We start from the raw sequence: 18,588 nt of genomic DNA, 5'->3' as shown, positions 1-18,588 counted from the left end.
TGATGGGCTTCCTGCGGGGCATGCCCACAGGCAGCCAACACCATAATGGACCACCCCACACCCCTGGGCATGCCCCGCAGGCAGCCCATCACCCCTGGGCATACCCCGCAGGCAGCCTATCACCCCTGGGCATGCCCCAGAGGCAGGCCCACATGGCCACATGGCACTATGCACTTGGGAGCCCCGACACATGTCCCCAACCTCACCCCCATTGACAGGCACCCGACAAATGTCCAACACCCACCCACCAGTAACGGGCACCTGCCGGCAGGCTCTGACTCATGTTCCCCACCCCACCCCCCATTGACGGGCACCTGGCAGCAGGCCCCGACTCATGTCCCCCACCCCACACACCAGTGACGGGCACCTGCCAGCAGGCCCCGACTCATGTTCCCCACCCCACCCCCATTGAAGGGCACCTGCCAGCAGGCCCCGACTCATGTTCCCCAGATGACCACCCACCAGTGACGGGCACCTGCCAGCAGGCCCCGACTAAATGTGCCCCACCCACCCACCAGTGACGGGCACCTGCCAGCAGGCCCCGACACATGGCCCACCAAACAACATGTCATAACAAAACAGACCCATGGCCCTAATGCCAACCCAAATCCCCCCTGACACCCAGTACAAGCACGCAACCATCCACTGCACCCACTCCCAAATTAGCCATGCCATGAGATTCTCAAAAGAACCAGCATGGCCATGTTTGAGTATACAACAGAGCCACACAGTGGCAACACATGACTGAGGCAATGCTCATAGAGACACGCACAAAACCAATGACAGTACACCACACCAATAATGAAGGAATATGAAATGTATTGAAAAAGGTAATGAAATAACAAAATGAAAAATCAAATGTGCAAATTAAGAAATAATGAAAGGAAAAAAATGAAAAGAAAGAATTGTAATGTAAAAACAAAAATCCACAACAGGAAACTAGAAAAGTGGTCCATTGCCATTGTCCATATAACGTACATTATAAAAAAATAAAAACCATTGATCCATGGGAAGTCCAAATAATGAAAGTATGTACAAGTCTTGAAATATTTACAATGCAAGTCCAAAGGGTCCATGATCCCAAAAGAAAAGGAAACCTACCAAAAAACCTATTAAAAAAAACAATATACATAAAGTGGAGCAATGTCCATGAACTCCAAAAAAAAATATTAAACAAAGGAAACCTAACCCTAATGAACTATGTACAAAGGCGGCGGGCAAGTCCTACGGCTCACTCTTCGATGTTCCGGGCCATGGCATCATCAAACTCCTCTTCAACGTCCCAGAGGCGGGCCTCTCCCCTGGCCTCGAGGTCTCGCAGGGATGCAGCCATGGCCTCCTCCAACTCCCTGCGAGTTGCCTCGAGGCACTCAGCCACCTCAATGCCCTGCGTATGGAGTTCTCTGCCCTGACCATAGTGAGCTGTGCCTCCTCCGCCCGCCCCGCTCCGCATCTATATGCTGGCCCAACGGCTGCCACATGGAAGACACTCCCAATCCAGGGTCCTCCTGCCCTACGGCCGATGCCTGCCCGTGATGTTGATGGGCCCGAGCCATCATTGCTCCCACCTTGAGCCTGCTGCTGCCGTGCATGCGCCCTGCCTGTCGATGCTTGCAAGTCCTCCTCTTGCTGTCGTCCAGTTGGTGGGGTGGCCACCCCTGCTGGACCTCCGAGGGGCAGCTCCACAGGGTGCCCAGGTGATACTTGGGCAGGAAGATGACACATTACATGAGCGTTTAAACATAGCGTGTACTATGGTGTGTTTTCTGTGGTGAGGGCCTAGTGCCTTGCATGCATGGCTGGAGTAGAAAGGGAAAAGGGACTGTCCCTGCTTTACTGGGGTGTGGCACTCACTGTAGCTGGAAACGCGCACGTTCCACATCCTGCCCTTTTAAGGATGGTGGGCATGCAAATGGAACTGCAATTTACCCAATCAGGTGTCGAGGGTGTGGTTGACAACAAGCGGCGGTGATATCATTCCCCAAAAGTCGATGCAGTGAGGTTGGTAGAGATGGAGAGAGGCTGAGTGCTCATCGTGGGTGATACCTTTGTGCAAGATCTTCACAGGTATGCCGTGGAAAGAGGCTATGCTGCTAACTTTCATTTGGAAGGAGTGGAGACTTTTTGCGGCACAGTCTATGAGTGGGGTTTCGGTGCCATGGTTCTCCTTTGTACATGTGTGGCCTCTGTCGGTACTGTTGATGTAGTCGTTGTGCATTATGGAGGACTACAGTTTGGCTACATGTCGTGCTCACGCTTGCGCCGCCACCTCTAGAAGTTGATGACAGCAGTGATGCAGATTTTTCCCACTGCCAAGGTGATTTTCTCAGCCATTCTACCAAGAGGATCATGGGACCATGCCGGTGTAATTTGTCCACAGCCAGAGGTCGGGAGGCGTTTCATAAACAGAAGCATGTGTGACTTTATGTGCAGTGCTGGGATGTTCTGCACCGACCATGACAGCATTAACAAGATTTTCAGTGGTTTCAAGAAAATAGAATTTTATTTACCTCCATTGGCAATACTGTTTTGTTTGCCACTATGCACGAAGCATTGCAGAGAATCCTGTAGAAATATAAGAGAAGCATTCACCTTCAGTCGGTAAAAATGTCAGGAGGAGAAGCAAACAGAAACGCATCGAAAGAGATCAAAAATAATAATAATTGTATGCAAGCACATAGATACCAAAAACAGGACAAAAAAATGAAAACAAAGCAAAACACATCTTTTCCAACACAGTACTAAACACCCAACCCCCTCAGCATAAAACCTCTGTGGATTCTGCGGTAGTTTCATAATTACACGTGCCACATGCAGCTATTTGCAGGATGGGAGTCATGGAAATGGGACTGTGGAGACTAAGGCATTGCTCAATAAGGGTTGTGGTTGTGGTGTGTAAGCAAAAACTGTGGCAGAAGGTCCTTTTGTTCAAAGAAGTGCGGAAGCCTATGGTGGAAGTGTGCAAGGTAAGTGGTAGGCATCCTGTTGTGATGAATGCAATGTGGGTATGATATTATATGATGTCGAATTGTATGATATGCCATTTATAGTGCGCCTATACACTAGCTGTGGATGGTGCAACAAGGCAAGGGAGGGGGAACAGAGGGGAAACAGAAACAACCAACCCACTAGGCCAGTTGGCACTCAGATCGCCCATGGGCATGGGAAGGGGGAGGCAAAAGTGCAGTACATGGGAAGAAGAAAAAATGACACGTAGTGAAAATACGGCCCGGCGGTGGCGAGTGCAATGATAAGTGCAGACATCTGGAGGTGGTGGAACTGTTAGGGATACAGCAAACAGTCCCCAAGTAAGGGGTTTGCTAGAAAGGCAGTGCAGGGGTGCAACTGGTGGGCGGAGCTGGACCTGGGCCGACATCAGAGGGTGGCCAGGTAACCAGTGCAGAATCAGTTTCAGGCAGTTATTCTGCAGGGGAGAGGAGGGGAAAAAGCAGAGGCAAGGAGAAAGATTTTCAGTTGCTTCTAGAACCGGCAATGGTTTTCCTCAAATTTCAGGGAGGCAGGGAGGCTATTTCAGAGAAAGGTCCCACCCAAAGAAAGAGATCTACCACCAAGTGGTTGCTATCAGAAGCGAGTGACCCTAAGGGAGTTGGAGGCGATGAGGGAAGAGCTCGAGCACACACGTATTTATGACGTGGCAGTGGCAGGTATTGAAGCCCCAGGGCCCAGAATGCCTTGTGTGTTATGAAGAGGGTTTTCACCTTATTGCTCTCAGGTACTGGGAGCCAGTGCAGACATTTCAGTTCCAGAGAGATACAATCCCTGGGCTTGAGGCCAAGGACAAGCTGCACAGTCCTCTCCTGGATGAGTGGCAGAGGGTGTGGAAGGAGGCAAATTTCGACTGAGGCTGTTGCAATTGTGCAGCCTACAGAGAACCACAGCTGTGGAGACTGTAAGGTTTTCGGACCTTGCTTTATGTTGCTAAAATACATTCAGTGCTGGTTTTTGAAGCCAGTTTCACAATTTCTGTAAGAAATGGGTTAGTGGTGAAGAAAATGTGTTCTATTGTCGGAAGGAAAGAAGAGAGTTCCTGTTGCGATATAACAATGGGTGATATGGGTAAATGTTGCAAGCATATGCAATTGACGTGTCACTTCATGGCAGTGGACCGGAGAAAAAAAAATCTCATTTTTAACAAACGTAATGGACGCTCAGTGGCACATACCATGCGCACAGGTACTTATAACTGAGTTTTACACATTTTGCAGAAATAATATTCATACCTCCAGTTTGTGGTGATGGGTGCTCACGTGGATGAATGGTGATGCACACATTTTTCATTATTTTACTGAACTTTCTACTGGACGTGCTTTACAGTGACACGCCACTTGGAGGCTTAGGGGGTAATACATAGAATTCGGCACACAAGTGGCGCACGTGGCTGGTGCACAGAGTGCGCGTGCGGCAGTCTGCGCCAGCCTCGTGCGCCAAAACCCATTTAGGCGCACAGCGTATTCATGGATTTATACATCCATAAGCAGCTGTGGCGCAGAGTGGTGCAGCGACCCTGCAGCAGTGCCAGTTATGCCCCCATCCCCGCCGTATGCGCCAAAAACATCGCACAAATCCAGTACGTGGTGCAAAGGCCAGTGGACCAGCATACAGCCCCCAACCACGAAAATGAGTCTAAAACTCCCCGCGCACCCCTCAGAATACACATATCCCACTCGCGCAAGGCCAATTGCATGTAAAACTCCCTGTGCACCCCTCGAATACATGTACCCTGCTCGCGCCAGGCCTATCGCATGTGAAACTCCACGCGCACCCCCCGGAATACACGTACCCCGCTCGCGCCAGGCCAATGGCATGTAAAACTCCACACGCACCCCTCAGAATACACATACCCCGCTCGCGCCAGGCCTATCGCATGTGAAACTCCACGCGCACCCCAAGAATACACGTACCCCGCTTGCGCCAGGCCTATCACGTGTAAAACTCCACATGCACCCCTCCGAATACAAGTACCCCGCTCGCGCCAGGCCTATCGCATGTGAAACTTCATGCGCACCCCCGGAATACACGTACCCCGTTCGTGCCAGGCCTATCGTGTGTAAAACTTCATACGCACACCTCGGAATACACGTACCCTGCTCGCACCAGGCCTATCGCGTGTAAAACTTCACACGCACCCCTCAGAATACACGTACCCCACTCGCGCCAGCGATAACACGTGGAAAAACTCCCCCTGTGGAGTGGGCTGCCTGTGGAGCATGCCCTGGGTGGATGGGCTGGCTGCAGGGTATGGACTAGGGTGATGGGCTTCCTGCGGGGCATGCCCACGGTGGATGGGCTGCCTGCGGGGTATGGACTGGGGTGATGGGCTGCCTGCGGGGCATGCCCAGGGGTGATGGGCTGCCTGTGGGGTATCGACTGGGGTGATGGGCTTCCTGCGGGGCATGCCCACAGGCAGCCAACACCATAATGGACCACCCCACACCCCTGGGCATGCCCCGCAGGCAGCCCATCACCCCTGGGCATACCCCGCAGGCAGCCTATCACCCCTGGGCATGCCCCAGAGGCAGGCCCACATGGCCACATGGCACTATGCACTTGGGAGCCCCGACACATGTCCCCAACCTCACCCCCATTGACAGGCACCCGACAAATGTCCAACACCCACCCACCAGTAACGGGCACCTGCCGGCAGGCTCTGACTCATGTTCCCCACCCCACCCCCCATTGACGGGCACCTGGCAGCAGGCCCCGACTCATGTCCCCCACCCCACACACCAGTGACGGGCACCTGCCAGCAGGCCCCGACTCATGTTCCCCACCCCACCCCCATTGAAGGGCACCTGCCAGCAGGCCCCGACTCATGTTCCCCAGATGACCACCCACCAGTGACGGGCACCTGCCAGCAGGCCCCGACTAAATGTGCCCCACCCACCCACCAGTGACGGGCACCTGCCAGCAGGCCCCGACACATGGCCCACCAAACAACATGTCATAACAAAACAGACCCATGGCCCTAATGCCAACCCAAATCCCCCCTGACACCCAGTACAAGCACGCAACCATCCACTGCACCCACTCCCAAATTAGCCATGCCATGAGATTCTCAAAAGAACCAGCATGGCCATGTTTGAGTATACAACAGAGCCACACAGTGGCAACACATGACTGAGGCAATGCTCATAGAGACACGCACAAAACCAATGACAGTACACCACACCAATAATGAAGGAATATGAAATGTATTGAAAAAGGTAATGAAATAACAAAATGAAAAATCAAATGTGCAAATTAAGAAATAATGAAAGGAAAAAAATGAAAAGAAAGAATTGTAATGTAAAAACAAAAATCCACAACAGGAAACTAGAAAAGTGGTCCATTGCCATTGTCCATATAACGTACATTATAAAAAAATAAAAACCATTGATCCATGGGAAGTCCAAATAACGAAAGTATGTACAAGTCTTGAAATATTTACAATGCAAGTCCAAAGGGTCCATGATCCCAAAAGAAAAGGAAACCTACCAAAAAACCTATTAAAAAAAACAATATACATAAAGTGGAGCAATGTCCATGAACTCCAAAAAAAAATATTAAACAAAGGAAACCTAACCCTAATGAACTATGTACAAAGGCGGCGGGCAAGTCCTACGGCTCACTCTTCGATGTTCCGGGCCATGGCATCATCAAACTCCTCTTCAACGTCCCAGAGGCGGGCCTCTCCCCTGGCCTCGAGGTCTCGCAGGGATGCAGCCATGGCCTCCTCCAACTCCCTGCGAGTTGCCTCGAGGCACTCAGCCACCTCAATGCCCTGCGTATGGAGTTCTCTGCCCTGACCATAGTGAGCTGTGCCTCCTCCGCCCGCCCCGCTCCGCATCTATATGCTGGCCCAACGGCTGCCACATGGAAGACACTCCCAATCCAGGGTCCTCCTGCCCTACGGCCGATGCCTGCCCGTGATGTTGATGGGCCCGAGCCATCATTGCTCCCACCTTGAGCCTGCTGCTGCCGTGCATGCGCCCTGCCTGTCGATGCTTGCAAGTCCTCCTCTTGCTGTCGTCCAGTTGGTGGGGTGGCCACCCCTGCTGGACCTCCGAGGGGCAGCTCCACAGGGTGCCCAGGTGATACTTGGGCAGGAAGATGACACGGAGGATGACTGGCGCATAGGGGGTGCAGTTGAGGAGGTGGTCGCTAGAAGATCCAGCACATGGAGGAACCCAGCGCTGGTGACCTGTCCTAGTAGGCTGACGCGGTCAAAGAGGCATTCGAAATGCCGTGTATTGTCCAGACGAGAACCCTGCATGTCATCCCGAATACCAATTTGACGCAACGCCACCCCAGCTAGGACAGGCTCAATCCGGTCACGGATTGCCACGTCCGCAGGTAGAGGAAGGCCAGTTGTTGTTTGCGCATCCCCTCTCTGAAAACGGGTCTGGACGAAGGCATCCCTGCTGGTGCGGGATGGTGCAGTCACAGGATCGGGGACAGGATTAGGCACAGGCACCTGCGCGGCGGCCTGTGCTGCCTCCTGTCCCTGCCCCTGGACTGCACCACTAGCACCAGTGGAATCCCCCCCCTCCAGGCCCCGTGCGTGGGCCTTCCACGGCCTCCTCCTCAACTGACCCCCCCACCAACCTGGATGACTCCGTGCCATCTTCCTCCATAGGCCCCTGTGGGGGCTCAGCTGCCTCTACTGCTGCCGAGGAGTCCACCTCCAACCTCCACCTCTTGGACCTCCCCTCGGCAGCTGCGGCCCTGGACGCGGCACCAGACTGCTCACTCCCAGGAAGAGATGACAACGGGGGAGGAGAGCTGGGCCTTGCGTCTCCGGCTGGCGGTGGGATCCCTGCCGCTGTGCTCCACAGCATCATCTCCGCCTTCTTCATCAGTCGACGCTGCAGACAGGGAGAGCCAGAACACAGGCATCAGGGCACTGTACAATGGTCGGATACACGCATGACAGTTGCACATGAGTGGCAGTGTCAAACTTCACAGATGGCATCACACTCCCCAGCACTCATATTATTTTAATCCACCCACATGCACAAACTAATAGGAATCGTGCAGCAAGCAGAAGCATCCATACACACTCACCAGCATCAACATCCAAAGGTTGGCATGACGTCACAAGGAACATGGGGAGTGCCGCACACATGCACACACGCCAACAGACAGACATGCATCTGTACATCTCCACCGCCTGTCACAGTGCAATCATTGGTAACTATGTCACATCTGCCAATCAGGTTCCTACATGTCTGTGTCACATGCATCCATGGCGTATCACATTCGCACACATGTCAAACACACATACGCACATGTATGCCGTGCACGTACATAAAGGTGGAACCAGCATCCATGTGTCCCACCCCAACCATGCCATAGTACATACACAGAAATGCTAACATGTGTGCATCTGCACATGCAATTGTGCATCATGCTTTGGAACACATACACCATTGATGTGCATCACACATGACAGGACTCACATGCAGCACAGTCATGTCCCTGCACATACACATCCATACATGGGCCTTTTCAGACATATGTACAAGCTGCACACTCCTGGCACACCTCGTCATGCACTGCGTCCAATAAGTATGCATGGACACTTACCGCTCGACTTCCGACTGCTCTGCCTCTCGAGGATCTGGCGGTGAAGTGCTGGGTTAATGCGTTCCAGGACCCCCAGGACCCTCATGTTGTCGGTCGTAAGGTGGACCCGTCGCCTCACTGCATGCGCTGCTTCCAAGAGGCACCGGGCCTTCCTGAGGGTCCTGGACCTGAAGTCCTCCCAGCGCTTCCGGACGTGTGGTATGTCGCGGGCTGCCACCCCCTCCACGTTGATGGCAGCCACAATGTCCTTCCAGATCCTCTCACGTCCATCCTTGTCGGCGCATCTTCTTCCGTAGAGGGCATCATAATGCACCAGGACTTGCTCCACCAGGATACCAACTTCTGCGGCACTGAAGCTGGTAGCCCTCTTCCTCTCTGGCTGGGGGTTGCCAGTGGTCTCTGACGGTGTTTCCCCCGACATGGCAACCCCCGAGGCAGGTGCGGGTGGGCAACTCGTTCCTGGCGCTGGGCTGTGGAGCGATGGAACTTCAGTCGGGAGTCTTCTTTTCCAGCAGGGGTGGTCACAGCAACTGGACCCCGGCAGATGGCTGACGTGCAGGCACCAAATAGCAGGGCACGTAGCCAGCAGGCAGGCAAGCAGCAACAGATGGCTGGTGTGAGTTTGCAATGTGCTCTGGGGGGCAGTAATTTGGATTTCTGCGTGGCAGCTTGATACGGAGTAATTTGGTACGTGAAAAACAGCAAGTTTGCGTGAATTCCGAGCAAAGACCCTTAGCGTGTAAGCGCGTTGGTGACATAACGTGCACGCAGGCGTTTCCCTCGGCATGGTTTGAAGGTCCCACGTGGGTTGCCATCGATCTGTACGTGCTTTTCGTGATTTTCGTGGAGAGCAGTAAGTGTGTTTTTCGAGACGTTGGGGTTCACACACGATTACTTCACAACGGCTACAGTGCGTACAGACGGTGAGTCGCGCATGCTATTTTTCGCAATGTAGGTGTCATTGTTAGTCGCGTACCCCTTTTTTGAGGTCATACTAGCCCGCGTGTACGCATTTTTTGTGTTCCTGGCTTCCACAGAGTACTGCGTGTGTTTTTTTACTCGCACGTGGACTACAGGGGTCACGTAACTCTTTTTCTTGCTTTTTTGGGATGCCCGAGCATTGCGTGACATGTCATTTCTCCTAAGGGGCCACAGAATGGGACATTCATGTAGCTGTATATACGTCTGAGTTGTTTGTGCGCACTTTTACACTGCGCCGGGACGCATCCGCCTGCCTTCGTGTGGCGGACGTGTTTAGCCCTGTGTGTGTCTTTTGGCGTGCACGTGTTTCCCCTATTCGATTCCATGAATACGTGTAGTTCGCTTGCGTGTGGACGTTCCGTGTATTTCCCAGCAGTACTTCCCCAGTTACACCCTCATTTTCACGCGTTGTTCCCCATTCCGCATGTTTCGCCCCATGTTCCACCCCCTTTTGGTGTGTGCGCTACACATTGTGCGCTTTCACTGTGCGCGTCGATCACGGCGTTCGGGTAGTTGCAATGACGTGTGCGCCACGCACGGATTTGGCGCACATCCCGGAAAAACACGTGCAGGGCATTCCACGAATCGCACGGATGTGCATGCACTTGCTTTTTCACGCTTGCGCTAGCTTGTGCCATGATTTTCGGTGCACATTTGTTCCATGAATCGGCCCCACAATGTGTAACGGTACATATGAAGTGGTTACAGAAGTGACTGTGACAATGCTAACGTCTTGAATGCCATTGGTGGATGTGTGAGTGACTATTTAACAGTCCCCAATGAGGTAGTGATGGACAAGAAATAGTGCACAGGGAAGAAGGAGTCCTCCTTTTTTACTGGGGCATGGCCCTCGCTGTACTTGGGGAAGCGTACGTGCCACATTCTGCGCTTCTCACCATGCTGGCCAATTGAAATGGGAGCATGAGCATTGTCCAATCAGATGCACAGAGTGTGTTACACATGCAATGGTCACCAATAGGGTCCACCACTTGCTTCACTGGGGAGCAGCCCTTGCGGTACTTGTGGATGGGCACGTGCCACATTCAGCGCTTCTCACCATGCTGGCCATTGGAAATGGGACTGTGGGGAACGTCCAATCAGTTGCTCAGAGTGTGCCTCACAGAAAAAGGCAGCAACAGGAAGAAGGACTCCTCCTGCTTTACTGGGGAGTGGCCTTCGCTGTACTTGAGGAAGAGCACGTGCCACATCTGCGCTCCTCACCTTGCTGGCAAAGTAGCTGTAACGTTCCTGTAACAAAGGTTTTTGCACTGAGGTTTCTAGGTTGTTCTTAGGGCAACTGAAGCATAACGTCCCTTCATCAACGTGTTTGCACTGAAGTTGATAGGTTTGCAGTAGTGCAACTTAACCATAACGTCCCTTTAACAATGTTTTTGTTAGTGAATATATATATACACACATAGCTGCACATTTTCATTAGAGCAGACCTCCTGGCGCAACAGCAACGCAGATTTAAATCACGTTGGGGTCATGTCAATGTTTTCAGATTAGTCAGTGTTTTTGTTGCTATGTGTTGTGGGGCTTTCGAAGGGCTCTGCCCCCAGTGTGACGCTGACCCAGCACTGCAGTAATGCTAGGAGGCTGGAGTATGATGCTAAATGACTGCCGAGAGTGAAACAGCTCTGGCATTTATTGGGTGAGTCACATGGTAGTGCACCATGTGAAATGGCATGCACTACAGCCTTGGTTACAACATCCCATGCCATGGGTTTAAAATAAAGCAACAAGATAATGCAAATTGAATGCATTGTCGAGCACGTGCAATGCAATTATTCCATTACTGACATACACTTATGTACACGTTCAGGTCGGGCTGTTGATCAGAGGGCGGCACATATCAGGGAACATTTAAGACACAGGGGAGGGAACTCCCACAAGCAACAAAGTGGGTTCAAACGTAAATTGGGGCTGGGTCCATTTGGGCAGATGCGCATATGGGCAAACTTTATTAATCCACAACTGGGGAGGCAGGGTCCCCAGCAGCAAGTTCGCTGGGTTCACCTTAAACATAATGGAATATGCAGGCTGACATTTTTAATTGGCAGCAGGTTAGCTGGATTTTTGGGCAACCTAACCCACATGTACACCTTATAGTTATTGCATGTGTCCAGTATCTCATTGTGGCGGGGCAGGAAAAGCAGCACCCGCGTACACCGGGGGGGCCACATCTACGCCAGTCCCTCTCTGTCTGGTGGGAGTTCTTCACATTGTCCTGGCTGTAGCAGATGCCATGCCCTTTCGGTGCTCCCCCAGGAAGGAGTTCATTCGAATGGCTGTAGCTCCTCGGGAGACTGACAGCGTCCCACATCCCATGTATGAGTGACAGCTAGGCTGTTGAATGGGGGTTTTCTGCATAAAAGCAAGGCTTTTGGGACTGGAACTTCAGAAGTTGCCACAGGACCTAAGAAATCCGAAGAGGGGAGAAGCTGAGCCATCTGCAACGACGACACCACCGGTGGAGCCCTGCTGCAACGACCTCACCACTTTCCCGACGACAAGAGAAGATCTTCTGCTGTAAGAGTCTTCTCCCTTTTTGCTGGTGGGGACAACCAGTTCGCTATTCGCCTTCCAGGACGTCCCTTGGTCGAATCGCCCGTGCCAAGCACCCCGGCGGCCGGATAGCCAAGCTTCACCACTGTGACCGCAAATAAAAGGAACACATCTTTTAACCGAACGAACTCCGCGGCTGGTCTCTTCCCTGGGCAGTGCAACGACTCAAGTTTCCTCCTCGACGAGATCTTCTCCTTCCCTGGTCGCAACCATGAACTGCACCCGCTGCCAGGAACAACTGCCACAGCTGGAGCTTCCTCACTCTTTAAGGTACTGTGTTCCGCCTGGCCTCCCTTTCTGCGGATTGCTAAAGGTGACCCTTAAAGCCTTGGCTTTCCAACTGGGTTGGCCCCAGACCTTCTAACTTTATCTTTCGCATTAAACCAACCTCCTTTGAACATTTCTGCAAAGACTTGAGTGCTTTTTTAAACTGTGTGATCTTGGGCACATTTCGTCTGGCTCCAGTTAAAGTGGGCCTGGCCTATGCACTTTGGCTCTACAGAAGACTCTGCCTTCACTAACTTGCTGTGGTCTTATAAAAGTATTGGGAACTGTTTTATTTTCATGACCTGCCTTTTTCTCTCCCTTTAACTTAATTATTGGAGTGCCATCTAAGTTACGCGCTCACATCTGTTTTTACAAATAGTGGTGTTTTGACCTAGACTTGCCTAATAATTATTAAGGGAGGTGTGTATACTTTTTCTGACTGTGTTTGAACTTGCTTTGATTTAGAGTGCTTAGTGTATTTCTTAAAGTGTGTTTTAAATAAATAACTATATACTTTTGATACCAAGCTCTGGTCAGTGTTTGCTTGCTCTACTGTGTTTTTAGCCCTATTGTGTATCCTCTGTATACTACCCTACTCATTTTGAGAAACGTCTGACTGCTCAGCCACAGCTACCAGGTACATCTGGGTGGTACAGACTGCTACCAATTGGGTTTACTGCTTACGCCTGTAGTCTTAATCCTCTTGCAGTGTTCCCCAAGGGAACTGCACAGGATTTTGCCTAACACTGGTGTACAGCGGTGGGATTTGTATTGAGTATACATTGTAGAGTGCTTCTGATACTTTGGTGCAACTAACCACAAAGCTTAGCACTAGAAAAGTTTATTTTCTAACAAGTCAACTATGGAAAGTTACAGCCAGGTGCCTCTTACTGCAAATACAGCTGATTGTTTAAGAGCCCTTTGCAGACATAAGAATCTCCCTGTAAAAGGCAAGAAAATAGAATTGACTGAAAGATTGTTAGAAAACCAAAGTCTGGGTAGTGGTTTAGAGGAGCCTACCTCCCCGGCAAATGTAGACAACAGTAATGAAGGTAATATGAATCAAAGTCTTGATAGTATTGTTGTAGAGTTAAAGGAGAAAGGTGAGGCCAATGTAACTGTCCCCACTGGCCCTCTGCCTGCTCTGTCATCTCAAGCTGTGTCTACTGGACCTTTGTCAGGTGCCCCATTAAGTCCTGCATTCATTGAACTAGAAAAAATTAGGCTTGAATTAGAGTTAAAAAGAATGAGTGCCTAATCTGAACAAAAGCACCAAGAACTAAGCCTCAGAGAAATGGAGCTCAAACATGAGCTAGAGATGAAGAAATTGTCTGTGGAAAATGCTTCTCTCCCCGGACCCTCTAGGAGTTCCAGTCCCAAAAGACCCCGGCTGCCTAAAGAGATTATGGGTATGTATGAACCTAAGTTGGATGTGTTGGATTGGTTCGCTATGTTTGAGTATAATCATGGGCTCCAGGACATCACAGGGAATCAGTTGCTTCCTTGGTTGTTCTCTAGGCTCCCCCCTGTTGCATGTGATGTGGTAATGGAGTTGGGGGAGGTGGATAGGATGGACCATGAATGTGTGAAGCTAGCTTTAATAGCTAGATTTGGGAAGTCCCCTTCCCAGTACCTTAAGAGGTTTAGGACCCTCAAAAATCATGATGGTACCCCTTGGGCTACCTGGGTGAGTGAAAGTTTGAAGAATTTAGAGGGATGGATTAAGGGTTACAGAGTGAACACTTATGAGGGAATGAGAAATCTTGTTATGTTGGAGTCAATGTATGATGCCTGCTCTCCTGAGCTCAGACAGCACTTGGCTGATTCAAAGGAAATAGATTCCAAGAAGCTAGCTAAGGCTGCTGACTTGTGGGTTGCCAACAGGGCTGCTACTCACAAGGATTCTGGGGCAACTCAGACAAAGGGTGAGGAGAAACAGCCTAAAAAGGACTCCAAAGAGAATTCCAATAATTCCAATTCCAAAGAGGGCCCCAAACATAACCATAAGGGTAAGCCACAAGGGAAACCAAATCAGGCCAGTGTACCTTCTGGTCCCAAACCAGAAGGAGGTCAGAGCAAGCCACCATTCGTGAAGGCATTTGGGAAATGCTATGTTTGTGGCACTACTGACCATGTGAAAGGGGATCCCTGATGTAAAGGTAAACCTTCAGGGGTCCACACTGTCTCCTTAGCCTTCGCTCCAGAGGAGGAAGTACAAATGGCAAGTGGAAACTTTCTGTTACTGGCTGAGGAACCCATAGGAGTCTCAGTCAGTGTTTCTTTAGTGTTCCTGGGGTTGTGGGAACAACAGAATTTAGATATATATAATTCTATCCCAGATAATACTAAAGAGTATTATAAGGACAGTGTACAAGTGAATGGTCAGGAGACTCCAAACATTAGGGACACTGGGGCCAGCATAACTGTGGTGGACAAATCTTTTTTCAAGGAAGATGATGTTGCTAAGGCACCCAAACACCTCACCAAGTTAGCTGGAGGGCCTGTGCAGAATCTTCCCCAGTTACCAGTTCTCATCCAGTGCAATGATATGACTGTGAGGATATCTGTCAGTGTACAATGTGAGGTACCAGGAAGGGTTCTGTTGGGAAATGACATGAAAACTCTTGGAATAGTGTCACACACCCCCAGACCTCCTAGTAAAAGGTTACAGGAGCTAAACAGATCTGCAAGGGAGAAAACCATGAGAGGTTCTCCTAAGGAGATGATGGGAAAAGAAATCACTCCACTGGAGCTACTTACTGCTATATCTGAGCAACAAGAATCAAAGGGGAAACCCAAGACTTCTAGAAAGAAACCAGCAGCAAGCACTCCATTGCTTCCAACTAGGACTTCCCCTAGGTTGTCCAAAGTTACACCTGTAACTCCACCTCCAGCTGAGGCTGAGAGGGAGGTACAACCCTTTGTGGTTGAACTAGACTCTGAAGAGACAGAGCTAGAAGAAGGCCAAGAACTCATTGGAGATCTGGATCCTGTTGACCATCCTTAGCTGCAGTCTTTACTGGCAGAAGGTGGACCCAACAGGGCAGACTTCAATAAGGGACAAAGAGAATGCCCAACTCTGGAAGGTCTTCGCCACCAGGCAGCTTCTCAGGCTGATGGGCAAGAGCCTGGGAAGTATAGGTTGCACTGGGAAGATCGCCTCTTCTACAGTGAACTGACTGAGTCTGCACCTGGAGACTACAAGCGACTTGTAGTGCCTCAAGAAAATAGACTCCAGTTCTTGCAACTAGCCCATGAGATTTCTTTGGCTGGTCACTTGAGTTTCAAGAAGACCAAGGAAAGGCTCTCTCTCTACTTTTATTGGCCAAAAATGGGGGCTGGGGTAGATATGTTCTGCAAGAGCTGCCACACCTGCCAAACTTCTGGTAAGAGTGGTTCCAAGAGGTGTCCAGTCAAATGGTCGACAGACAAATGGTCGACACAATTTGGTCGACAGGTCAAATGGTTGAATTTTTTTTATTTATATATATATATATATATATATATATATATATATATATATATATATATTAGGTTTTCGTTTAGGGAAAAAAATGTGTTTTTAGCTAAAAGAAGGGGATTGGTGGGGACCCCCCCCCAAAAATAAAAAGTGAAATAAAAAAAACACATTCGACCATTTGACCTGTCGACCTTTTGGTGTCGACCATTTGTCCTTTCGACCATTTATTTTCGACCAAATGACCTAGAACCGTTCCAAGAATGTGGCACCTTTAGTGCCTCTCCCAGTAGTGGGAGTCCCATTTGAGAGGGTATTAATCGACATTGTTGGTCTCTTCCCCCAAGCCAGTCAGAGTGACTGACTACGTGATAGGACTCCGGAGGAGAATGTCACAGATGATGGCCCAAGCTAGTGATAACCTGAAGGCTGGTCAAGCTTTGGTCAAGCATTGGCATGATAAAAAGGCTAACATGGTTGAGTTCACTCAAGACCAGCTAGTTCTTGTTATGATACCAACAAGGCAGAGTGCCTTGCAGGACAAATGGATGGGACCCTTCAAGGTTGTGGGAAAACCTGGAGAGGTGAACTATCATGTGGACTTGGGCAATCCCGAGGAGGCTCCCATAGTCTTCCACACCAACAGACTGAAGGCTGTCTCTAGACCTGAAGTAGGAGCTTTGCTTCTAGCTTCAGCAGAGGAGGAAGAAGAGAGTGAACCTCTCCCTGATCTCCTCAGAGGCTTACCTTTGGATGAAAAGATTGAAGGAGTTAATCTCTCTTCAAGTCTGATACCTGAGCAACAAGAGGAGTGCACATCTATGTTAAATCAGTTTGCCTCCCTGTTCTCACTTTCACCAGGCTTGACCACTTGGGGCCAGCATGATATACTCACTGGTGACTGTCTGCCTGTAAAAAGCAGAGGGTACGGAATGTCAGGGAATGTAAGAACCCACATCAAAGGAGAGGTCAGCAAGATGCTTGACCTCGGGGTAATAGAGCCCTCTACTAGTCCATGGTCTAGCCCAGTTGTGTTAATACCCAAGGCAGGATCCAAAGAGTTGAGATTCTGTGTGGACTATAGAGCTCTTAATGCAGTCACCAAGACTGATGCCCATCCTTTGCCAAGGACAGATGAGTTGGTCGATAGACTTGGTTCAGCCAAGTACCTCAGCACATTTGATCTGACGTCAGGCTATTGGCAAATAGCCCTGACAGACCATGCCAAGGAGAAAACTGCATTTCCTACCCCAGTTGGCTTATACCAATTTAAGGCTATGCCTTTTGGACTGAAGAATGCACCTGCTACATTCCAAAGGATGGTAAATCAGGTTCTGACTGGGATGGGGGACTTCTGCATGGCATACTTGGATGACATTGCAGTGTTCAGCCACTCCTGGGAAGAGCATGTTGACCACCTAGGACATGTTTTGCAGGCTCTTGAGAAGGCCAATCTGACCACAAAGGCAAGTAAATGCCAGATTGGACAGAGTAAAGTGATCTACCTTGGACATGAGGTAGGAGGTGGAGAAATAAGGCCTTTGCCCAGTAAGATTGAAGCTGTGCAAAATTGGACAACACCTACTACTCAGACCCAGGTGAGAGCCTTCTTAGGTCTCACTGGGTACTACAGGAATTTCATAGAGAACTATGGGACCATAGCTTCTCCACTGAATGTGATCTCCTCTCATAAATTCCCTAAAAAGGTCAGATGGAATGAGGAGTGCAATCAGGCCTTTGAACCTGAAGAAAGCCCTTTGTCAAGCTCCAGTGCTAAGAGCTCATGACTACCACCAAACTTTCATTGTACAGACAGATGCTTCACATGCAGGTATAGGTGCAGTCCTTAGTCAACTAGATGGGAAAGGCCGGGAGAACCCCATTTGCTTCATCAGTAGAAAACTAAAGGAACCTGAGACAAGGTGGGCAACCATTGAAAGAGAGTGTGTTGCTATTGTGTGGGCTCTGAAGAAGTTTAGGCCATACTTGTATGGTTCTACTTGTGTTATTCAGACTGATCGCCAACCCTTGAGATAGTTGATGAAAATGAAAGGGGAGAAGCCAAAACTATTGAGATGGCCAATCTCCCTCCAGGGGTTTCATTTCACCATTGAGAACAGGTCAGGGTGTCACCACCAAAATGCTGATGGTCTCTCTAGGATAGGATGTTTGTAACCGACTAGAGGTATGAGATTCATCCAGGAGTATATTCAATCCTCCTGTCCTTTAGTCTGGGGGGGGGGGGGAGTGTAAGGGAGAATTCTCTTATAAGGCTAATTTCCCAACCCTAGTGAGTCCCCCAGCAGCTTTGCTGGATTTTTGAGGTTTGTTTTTTTCTCCTGCTAAGAGTGAGACTCATTTCCTCCCACTCTTAGGCATTATTTGAGGTATGTCTTTGACTTATTGTGTGCTTATGGGCTATGGGGTCTTTTACTCCATAGGGTATCATCTGTTTTAGTGTATGTGTTACACAGCACCCTCAGTGCAGTAACACAGGGGTGTCATAGTGACCCCCAAACATAGACTCCATACCCTGGGACTGACTAATGTCTCCCAGGGCATGTAAAGCCACCATTGGCTTTACTAGTCCAAAATTGTGAACAGAACCAGTACAAACCATCATATTGTGGAAGTACTGGAAGGGGTTAATTAGATTGCCCCTGGGTCTGCTTCCAAGGGCGCACTGTCCAGTCCCCCCTTGTTGAGTTTCTGGCTGGTGGCAGTGGTTA

This window comes from Ambystoma mexicanum, chromosome 1p (assembly GCF_040938575.1).
Source record: "Ambystoma mexicanum isolate Mex_15411 chromosome 1p, UKY_AmexF1_1, whole genome shotgun sequence".
Taxonomy (NCBI): domain Eukaryota; kingdom Metazoa; phylum Chordata; class Amphibia; order Caudata; family Ambystomatidae; genus Ambystoma; species Ambystoma mexicanum.
The sequence above is the reverse complement of the archived record's forward strand: the minus strand, read 5'-3'. Positions refer to the sequence as shown.